The sequence below is a fragment of the Scophthalmus maximus genome, chromosome 16, assembly GCF_022379125.1.
Source record: "Scophthalmus maximus strain ysfricsl-2021 chromosome 16, ASM2237912v1, whole genome shotgun sequence".
NCBI classification, from domain to species: domain Eukaryota; kingdom Metazoa; phylum Chordata; class Actinopteri; order Pleuronectiformes; family Scophthalmidae; genus Scophthalmus; species Scophthalmus maximus.
The window spans coordinates 7,035,666-7,046,625 of NC_061530.1; the positions used below are offsets into that span (position 1 = coordinate 7,035,666).

At 41.8% G+C, this 10,960-nt stretch overlaps 1 protein-coding gene across 1 annotated transcript in view; it reads right to left on the minus strand.

The window, feature by feature from the left end:
- The window catches only part of cacna1g (calcium channel, voltage-dependent, T type, alpha 1G subunit), a 215,155-nt gene extending 204,454 nt beyond the window's left edge, over window positions 1-10,701 (minus strand). The window contains exons 1-3 of the mRNA XM_047327653.1: window positions 10,571-10,701; window positions 9,977-10,084; window positions 5,670-5,762 (exon numbers count right to left, since the gene is read on the minus strand). The gene's annotated coding sequence lies outside the window, so the exon portion shown is untranslated. The remainder of the gene's footprint in view (window positions 1-5,669; window positions 5,763-9,976; window positions 10,085-10,570) is intronic.
- Between the last annotated feature and the right edge of the window lie 259 nt (window positions 10,702-10,960).

Sequence of the window (10,960 nt, forward strand, 5' to 3'; positions counted from 1 at the left end):
ATCTTTCTCACACACACACACACACACACACACACACACACACACACACACACACACACACACACACACACACACACACACACACACACACACACACACACACACACACACACACACACACACACACACACACACACACACACACACACACACACACACACACACACACACAAAGCACCAAACCAACAGCTGGTTTAGAGAGTGATGCAGCCTAAGGCAGAGCAAATAGTTGCACTCTGTAGTTTTTTTAAGTGGCATGGATGTGTCTGCATTGCAATGCCGCGTCCCCTTGTCCCGATCCCCCCGTTCATTCATACATCGGGTCTTAGAACATTAGTCACTACGCGGCAGCGGCATTCTTTACTTTCATTTCAGTGTATGATCATTGATCTGCGAGCATGAGAAAATCAATGCTGTGGACCAATTTCTTTTCCCTAGCATCTGTCGCAGCCAGCGCTTGTGAACAGTAGCCAATATTAATCATCGTAGCTTTTTACGCGGAAGACTGAGCATCACATGTGCACACATGACCTAAAAAATAAAAGAAGAACACCTGCATGTGAACACAGGAGGAGACAAAAAGAGGGAGAGTGAGAGTGTGACTCTTTACAGTATCTGTCAATAGTCCTTGTTTGGACTTATGACTTAACTGTGTCTTAACAAGGTACCGTTAGAACATATTGATTAAACACTGCTTTTACCTGATAGGCAGGAATGAGGCGCTGCTCTTAATACATAAGGGGAAAAGATAAAGCACACCTTCAGGTTCTAGATAAAGCACACCTTAAGGTAGAAATACAACATTCATTTATAATGAGAAATACAATTATGCATGTATAATTCATAAAATGGAATAATGCATCAGCGTTTTCAACACTGAGTGCCTCCGAACACTTCCTAAGGCAAACGTCTATGACGGGTTGATGGATGGTGTTTGTTAGCTCTGGCTAGTCCGAGCAGAGACCCCAATTTATCAGAGTTGAGTGATCTCAGCTCTCAGGAAAAACTTTCTCTCAATGCTTGTCCCGAGGATGACCGACCGGCAGCACTGTTTACACACTGACACAGCTCAATCTTCACAAATCTTCACCTTCAGGCAGTGGCAGACTCAGGCTGTTTGAGGGGCAGGGGCGAAAAAATAAAAAGGGCAGACACTGTACTGCACAACATGGTGCCCCACCAATGTGCAGAAATGTAATCATACCAAATTGGGCACTTCATCATGTTTTCTCACCTGTGCAAGCAAGTACCGTATACCGCACTCCATCCCATCTTCTCTACTCGAAAGGGCACCTGTTGGGGCACTGTCATGTAGGGGCAGCATTGAGGGCACTTCATAACGGCACCCTTTTCCATTGTCAGGGCACCTCATAGGGCCCTGCATCACATTTTCTGCACTAGAAGGGCACTCTTTAAGACACATTATCAAATGCTCTTGCTCTAAAGTGTACATTGTCATAATTTATTGCATGAAAGGGCACCCTAGAGGGCAATCAATCATTTTTTCCCAAGTGAAGGGCAGCCAAAAGGGAACTTCTTCTTGTTTTCGCCACTCTAGAGGTCACTTTAGCGACACATTTTAACGATGGGGGCACCCCCCCGAGTCCACCAGTGCCTTCAGCTCACCGCAGTGACAGAACTCACTGACAGGAGTCAGATACAGAGGAAGTTAAAAATGAGTGCCTTGTCTCTCATCAGCCGAAAGGTGTCTATCCATAGCTACAGAATACTGTATGAAGATCCTCATCAACAGGGCAAAGAAAGCATCTTGAACTCTACCTAACAATCATCTCCAGTTTTTGACAGAAACTGGAGCTTCTGATTAGATCAGTCCAGGCTAGCTAGCAACAGCCAGTGTGTCTACTGTACTATTGCTAGTCAAATTCCAGCAATAGGGATGTTGAAATCACTGCCAACTCCTGTCCAGTTTGCAATTGACTGTGATCATTCCCTTAGAATGTTCCTTACTGATTTGAACATTTTGTCTTCCCAACAAAAAGGTCAGAATTTCTTCTTGACCAATATTTTGAAAACACATCTCACACACAAATGGCTGGGAATCACTGAAATGTCAAACATTCATGGCCCCCACAGGATGTATCATAGTCTTTGTGGTGAACCTCCGACCTTTCCCTCCGCACTACAATTAGTCAGAAAATATAAAATGATAATTTGTGTGAGTTAAAAGTAAATCCATGCCCCCAGAGGATGAACCCATTCTGTTTCTGGTACTACATGAGCTTTTCATGATTACCAGCCTCAGGCCAAAATGGTCATTTTACACATATCTTATTCTTACACTAAAATCGCCATTACATTTCTTGAGCACAATTATCCATATGGGGGATAAACTTCTCAGTGTACATTGTAATGACCTCTTGTGTCAAACACACAACAAAATTGACCAGTTTGCACAGTTAATCAATTATCAGTATGTTGTTATTTTATGGCATGCTAGCAGCCTGGCTCTAGGTACAGTAATTTCAGTCAGTCGGGGGGTTGCACCACTTTGGTCTAGGCTAAAATAGTCAACAGATACTGGATGGGATGCCATTAAATTTAGTACTAACATTGATGGTCCCCAGGAGAGCACCCCTAATGACGTTGGTGACCATCTGATTTTTTTCCCCTCCAGTACCAGAGACATTTGTATTTTTTTATAAAAATGACTTGACAACTATTGGATAGATTGTCATGAAATGTTATATATATTGTCATGTTCCCCACAGGAAGATTTGTATTAATTAGCAAATTCTAGCACAGTCGTCAAGAAAAACTCAAATTAAACTCTTCGTATCCAAAACTTTATAGGACACTGGAGCTTTCACAAATTATTTTTTAGTGTCATTTAGCTTTCACTTATATTATTTGTTGCCATAGCTTCATGAATGACACTGAATCCCTTCCAGCTGTGTGTGTGTGTGTGTGTGTCTGTGTGTGTGTATGTGATTGCTTTCATTCACTGTACCATCAACATTCCTCCCCCTACACCTACAGGCCTTGGGAGTGAGTTTTTTCGTCAGAAGGGGATAATTACTATATTGATCATTGAGTCATCCTTTGCTCAGCATGCTCATATTGTCCTTACTGTTAACCCTTTACACTGCGGGACAGGACGCTGTCCAATCACTTAGCACTTTATTGTAGTTCTGCTACAAACTCCCAATGAGGAGTCCAATTTTTTTTCATTCAATCACACAGGGCAATTAAAAAAACAATTGATTACTGTTGTTTTCATGGAAACTTACTGTCCACAAAAGAGGAATTGGAAGCTGCTTTTTGAGTTAATGCAGAAGTTTGGTCAGGTTTAACCTCAACATTCATCAATATTAATCCTCTGTCTCATTGAATATGAAATTGTGATTCCTGAGATCAGTATCATGATAATCACAGTTGTTTGTTTTCAGACCCCAAGGTCCAATGGGACATTCAGGTCCTATTTTAGCCGTTTGGTTCAACTAGGATGTACAATAAAACTTTAAGTAGACTATTTATATTTTACTTTTCTATGCAGAGCCCCCTCCTCACTAGAACTGAGGGAAAACAGATTGCCTTAGAGGATTTCATATGCCCTGTTCCTTCACGAGAAATCTAGCGACTAAACTTTCCTAGGCAGGCAAAGATGTCAACAAACCAAAATGGAAAGAAGGACAAAAACAGTTTAATGTGACTGATGGCATGTTGAAATATGTCAAGCTGGTTCCTTTTAATCAATAAAATCATCAGGAGTGGAATATTATTTTTGTGGTTGCTGTGAAATCCAGGAAGTTGTTATTCATATATGCTGTTTAACTTTGCGGTATTCATTCTCCGGACAAGCAACGCATTCCTGCGACAAGTGCCAGCAAACCTGCAATCGTTTAGGGCGAGCAGCTGATAATATTTTGATTTAGGACATTAAGGCCCGGAAAACTCAATTTCAAATCATAACTGCTGTTGCTCAACAACATTATTTTCACAACAAAGAACAATCAAAGTTAAGAATGAGGCAAAGGAAACCTAGTTTACCATTAATTGAGAGTTCTACAGTCAAAAACGCAGCTCAACTACCTTAACATGACTGTGTTGGAGTGGTCTGATCAGATTTTACTGTCAGAGCATGCAAACATCACTCAACCACACAATTGCTGTCAGATATCGATATCAATTTTACTAAACTCTGATTAGCACATATACCTTTTCTCCCGATAAGTCCAACTTCAAACCAGTGAGAAGCAAGGATATGAACAAATAAAGAAATCCCCAATGTGTAGTAACCAAAACAAACCCATGGCTTGCTTTTCATATCCATTACAGGGTACAGGGTCAATTGCCGCCTGCCTTCTCCCATTCAAAATATTTCAAAAATGCAATAAAGGGTGTAAAAAGGGAGGGGGTCCTCGTGCTGGAGGTCCTCGTGTGAGCAACATCACCTGTATTAATACAATAAGCCAACAATAATCTATGTGATGATGGCTAATGGCGTGTCTACTCTGGGGATGTGTAATGAAAATTTTCCATTTATCAACATATACACGCATATATACATATACTTGTATATATAAACCCTGTCTTCCAAAAATTACATTTCTATACAACTTAACTGCAACAGCAATTACCTTTTCTAGGAAACACAATCGGCTGCTGGACTATGTTGTGAGGCGACTGTTTTTTTTTTAAATTACTGAAGTGCTATATTTACTGCTCCCGGTGAAATCACCAGAAGATGGTTGGGGTCCAAAGCGCATGACTGACACACCAGTGACCAGGTTTCACATTCACAGTCCTCTCTGTGGTTAGGTTGATGCAAAATAGAAAGTTAAGTTGACTTTGGTCAACATGTTAAGTCTGAGGTCAATGCAAACCTTTTTTTCTGTATCAAATCAGACCATGGTCCTAAAGTGCACATTTTGCTGCATGATTATAGTGAACATTTTACTGACGTGTTCTGAACCAAAGTATTAGTGACTCTCAAAATCTGTCCAAATCCAGTCACAGCTATGTCTTCTTCGAAACGTATTGTGAAGTTTGTCGTGAATTAGGATTATTCACTGTATGTATTGTCTCTGCCACTTCCCAAGCTCTTCTGAGATTGCTCTATCATAAGGATGGATGACTTTTCTGTGAGTGCATAAAGACTCGTTGTGATTTGCCGGGTGAAACGTCTGGTGAAGGTCGCTTGCCCGTAATGTAGCTATTTGATGAATTCAACCTTAGTGTCTACAATGTAAGGCATAGTTTTAGTGTATCGGGATCTGAAGACTGCCAAGGGAAAGCTTACCCAGACCCAACACAAAGTGTGACAAAGTTTAACTGAAAGCGGGAATTAAAAAACCGATAGGCCTGCAGAGTCATACTGTTTCACCTACTTTTCTTATGCCCCTGTCCTTCTGTTGTTCGTTCTCAAGTATGAACATGGTCTTCCACCAAAATTGTCATCCATTTCTGATTCGGGAAGAATCTCTGATATCTGATAGGTTCAACTTGAAACATTTTCAACTTTGCATCTTTGATTTAACTTTGTTGCAATGGGAAAAATTTGCTTCGCATTTGGTCTGAACACACCAAAAACAACACGAGAACAGTGTTCAAGACATCGAGTACATCCTCATGGTGTCTGAGGGATGAGGCTGGACTGCGGCCTGACTGCTCCTAGAAAACATTCAATAGGCAATGACACACAAACTTACCATACACGCACACTCCACTCGCATGGCCGGACAGAATAGGGCCGGCAACCAGATGCATGGGGTGACTGCCTCTAGTCTCACTTTTCTATTTATCTGTTGAATGATAAATAGAAGAAAGGAGCATGTCAGTTTATTTTAGCCCACATGCAATCCAAAACAATACAATAATACAATGGACTCTGTCTGACTCATGTAGTGTGTGTGTGTGCGTGTGTGTGTGTGTGTTTGTGTGTGTGTGTGTGTGTGTGTGAGCATGAGTGGGCGTGTTATGGGAGCTCAAAGAGGGTCAACAACAATATCAGTCGTGTAGACACAAAAAATCACTTCTAATTGAAATATGTTAAACATAAGACTCCAGACTATACAAAGCTGCGACTCTGAAGCTTTTCCATTCCTGCTTGCCCACCTAAAAAAATCTGACGTGGTTCCCAGCGATACTGATACACGTGTCGGTAACCTTGGTTACAGAGCCGAGCAGCACGGAAAGGAACATTTTCAACACTTCATAAATTAGACGCCTGTAATGACATGGAGGCAAAACGATAGAGGGAGAGGAGACTTTAGGGCCGAGAAGGATATGAATAATAGGAGATGAACTAGAATAAGAGGGGGGGAAGGATATAAACTGAGAGGAAGAGGAGGTGGAGGAAACGTAGGGAGACAACAATGACCAAAGAAGGAGAGGGTGCATTCAGAGGGAAAGCAAAGTGGGAAAAGGTGTCCAAAGTAGAAGTGAAGGGAAATAAACTGAAAAGTGCAATGATATGAGGAAAAGATAATAAAACAAAAACAGGGAGGGGTATGAGAAAGAAGGAGCAGGAGATGAAGATATAGGATGGAACAATCGCAGAGATGGATTAGAACTGGAAGGAATACAAACAGAAGAAGAATGAGTTTGAGATGAAGTGGATGCAGTCGAACAATAGGTAGTTTGGAAAAGCCGTGCCGTGATAACTTGCCTTCTCTGAGCCCAATTAAACCTGCTTTTTTTATTTTTTGTCAAACCTAAACTGATAACAAGAAGTTGCTATTGCGACATGAGACAACAGCAACAGAACTGAGGAAAAGAAAGTTGAGACGAAAGAGAGGGAGAAACAGAAGGGGCCCTCAGCGCTTCCCTCTCTGCCTCCGCCTTTCATCTCGTTCCTCTTTGAGCGTCCTCCAGCTCTGTTAGTGTCGACTCCCACAGAGCTACGCACTCCCACTGGGGGTCTTAGCAAGTCAACCCAGGACAAGCTGCCATCCCTGGAGTGATGCAGGGCTATGTGGGGCCCCTGCTTTGGAGCCTTTGCTCCTGATAGCTCTGGGCAGAGAGGGTATTATATTGGTATGTGGAGACAGTCCCACATTGCTGAAGTGTGAAAACCCATTAAAACTAATACGGTGAAGAAAGGAATGGGAGAAGTGAACTGGGGTGTGTATCTCTTTATCCAACTTCCTGTTTGTGTATCATGCCTACACAAAATCATATTATATCTTTACATATGCTGTCGATGTATCCTAATAAGTTTATGTTCAAATGCACACCAGAAGATAGTGGGTCATGTGCTTTTTTGCTCAGTATATCAGGACAAATACTTTAAAGATACAGTGTATAATATTTAGAAGAACTTATTCACAGAAATTTTATATATTGTCCATAACTATGTGCTCATATATGTATAATCCCATTCAACAAAGAAACAATGTTTTTACGTCAACTTTGAATGAGTTAAATATAGTTACATGAGGTGGACCAGACCTCCGTGTAAGTCGCCATTTTGAATTTTCAGTGCTGTCATATACTGGGAATGGAATCAGCGGTGCACCACCATAAAGTGTCCCCTGTAGGGTGCTCAGTTGGTTGCGGTTTGCAACTTTACCACCAGATGCCGCCAGAAAAATTACAAAAAATTACACACTGAGGCTTTAAGGCCATACTAGCAGCTCTGTGATGCTAAATTCTAAAATTGTGATGCTAACACATCTGAAATGATGACAGTAACGTGCTTATGATGGAAAAGTGAAGTTTACCAAGGTCAAAATCGACAGCTTCTTACCATCAATGGTTGTATACAACGATGGACAACAATGACAGCTGCCAAAAGTGAAACCAAAATATCTCTATCGCCCCCCCTGTTGGCATAAACCCCACCCCCTCCATGTTAGCCAATGGAACCGGCACCAAATAAAAAGTCTAAGCACAAAACTTTGTCTGAGGGTGAAGGAAAATCCTTGTAAGAAATGTTTTGCCAATCAATCGAGGAGATGTTGAGATATTAAGCTGAATATATTTAAACATTGACCTGCTGGGGGCACTGGAGGAAACGACAGGGGATTTGGAGGTGCAAATTACTTCTGGCGAAAAATTTAAACCGCACTCACGAGTTATAAACCGCACTCACGCATTATATTTTATATTATTTTATTTAAATTACGCCCATGTCACCACCTGGGCAATGTCAATCCCAAGTCGATGATAAAGGAAATGGTAAGAGATCAGATAAGTCAACAACATTCATCCTGATGATCAAGAATCTCTACCCTAAATGTCACGGCAATCAGCAGTTGTTGAGACATCCTCAAAATCGAAAACTAATGCCATTCATGTATAATAATTAATCTAGTTTCACATAATTGGGTTATTAGCTAATCCAGGCAAAACAGTTTATCCGGAGCATTGTCAACAGCACACTGAGGCTATTAGATTACATTGCTAATTGCAACCTGAATTATATCAACAGTAAATATTATTCCATGATTACATAATCCAGCAAACATAATTCCTGTGCTCAGCCAACTAGCTGCTTACTGACGGCGTCTGACAAGGCAGCGTGATAAATCACAGGGCAAGTGTCAGCTGCTCTGATCCGATGGTCACAATCTGGTTATGTGGGTTAAAAGCTGGCTGTGCCTATTCAACACGGGAAGTGGAAAGCGACGATCGATCACTCCCACAGGGTGAGTGCATCGACGAACCCTGAACACACGTTTTTTTTCATATACAATGAAAGAAAGACAGAAAGAGAGAGAGACATACTTACACGCAATTTTGCTTACCAACTAATTTTCACTTTTTGAACACTGCTTTTGGAGAAAAAGACAATTTACTTCTTGACACTCCTGTCTGTCATTCATACTAGTGCTGAAACTTTCAGAACTCAAACGACTTTCCGTCATGTACTTTGTCTAGTTTCGTCGAGACATCTGTCTGAAAGGAGTCCCTTTTGGATTCCGTCATTACGGGGATGGTGCTCACAGGGTGTGTTCTACACCTCTGACCCCAGAAATGATCTACAGCTGCTACCTGCCAATTGCATCTGACAAGCAGTCCGTTCACCTGTCTATCACAACGTTGCCTCGCGCCCACACAGCAAGCGGATGCACGAATACACACGGACACACGCTGATAAGACACAGGTACGTAATCACGCACACGAAACAGAGAAAATACAGAAACAGTTCAGGCGAACTACTCACATAAACACATTAAATTCAAGGACTGACAGAGAGTACACTTTCCCCCCTTCGCCTCGGCCTCAGAATCTGACCGATTCCTCTTCGTCGTGAGGGGAAAACAGATGAAGGTGTTCTACGTCCCGCATGTGATTGGAAAGACTCTCGACGGCGTTCCCCCCCCCAGTGCCAAGTTTGACTGAAACCTCGTGTTTCCATTCCGCACGTCAGAAATAGCAGACAGCCCTGTGCTGTATGTTACCCAGTGGAGATTAAATAAAAGACCAGGGCCCTCGCGTTTGTCTCGAGCCGTTTCCCCGACCGAAATGAGCGACTGGAAGGAAGATCAATATTTCCATTCGCGTGATGTGCTCTGGTGGGTGTTTTGAATTATTTGTATAATGGAAAAGTGTAGGGGTTAAGGGAGTGGAGTGTGTGTGTGTGTGTGTGTGTGTGTGTGGGTGTGAGGAGGAAGAAAAAGAAATGAGGGAAAAAGGGGGAAAGGCTGTTTGCATGCGCACATGCTGTCTGGGCGCATGTGTAGATTTCAGAGTGATTGGCTTTCCACATGTGTCATCACATGCAGGGTTCATCAGATTCCTCTCGTTGCCATGTTGTAATCCCTACGTTCCCTTTCGTCTGCCCACTTTGACTTAGTGGTTAGTAAAAGAAGGAAACTAGGAACTCCATATTATGTTTGTGTAAGCTACAACAACTGTAACCTACACTGACAGGCGAAATGAGGAGGAGGAAGAAACAAGGGCGAATAAATGAGGAGAAACAATAACAAGTGCTTTCATAGAATAGTCACTGAATGCTTTGACAAGTTTTTAAAAAATGTGAATCATAAATGCTATGGTCTTCATGCTCACCCGATTTGGAGCTTTTGGAGTGGTTGGATAGACGATGCTCCCCCACCACCATCGATGCAACCCCAAGTGTCTTATGGAGGAATGCTGCTCATCGTTTCAGTGGACTTCCTATAGAATTGGAATATGATGACAAGAGCATTCAAGCTGTTTAGAGGTTAAAGACTTAGCATAGTTTACATGTCTGTTGAGTGCACGCATCATTTAACCAGTTCTGATGTAGAGATGAGATATTGTACGTACTCCCAGTAAAATGCCACACATTTCTTGTCAGGGAGAATGCATTTTTTTTTAAACTAAATATACTTATATAAAATGGGTACAGCTTAGCTGCTAGCTTGTGGTACTTACTATGAAACTTCCAAGTTAGATACTGTTTCACACTTTCAAAGACATTCTGATGAAACGCCAAGCTATTGATTTGTTGTGTTTTTCAAAGCGAAATAGTCTTGCAGTTCCACGTGTTAGCTTGCTAACTGTTGACGCTACGTGATCTAGCCGAGGCCAAGCTAACGCTAAAAGTCCAAGCTAGCTGCTTGGATAAGCTTCGGCTGACTGCAAAATTACAAATGACCATTTTAATGAAAGTAGTATTACCTTAAAAAAAAGTGGTATTCGTTTGGCACGTAGCTAAACGTGCGCAGTCCAGCCGAACTTTCTGTGAGAGAAGTTCATGGGCAACCGGCCCTCAGGCACAGCTAATCAAACAAGGGCCATCAATCATCCTTTTGGTCAGTTGGGGCAACTCTGCTTCCCCGTCCATTACTTACAAAAATATCAATTCCCTGATTTCCAATTGTATCGGCAATACATAAAACAACAAAGCACATAGGCACACAGCTACTGCATGCATCTTTTAACATTAGTATTATATGATGATATATTAAATCTTATAAAAAGGGGTAGCTCAAATCAAGCGATCTGATTGGTTCATAGCCGTGATATATTGAGGGTATTCAACGGCTGTGACGTCGAGTCAGTTTGCAC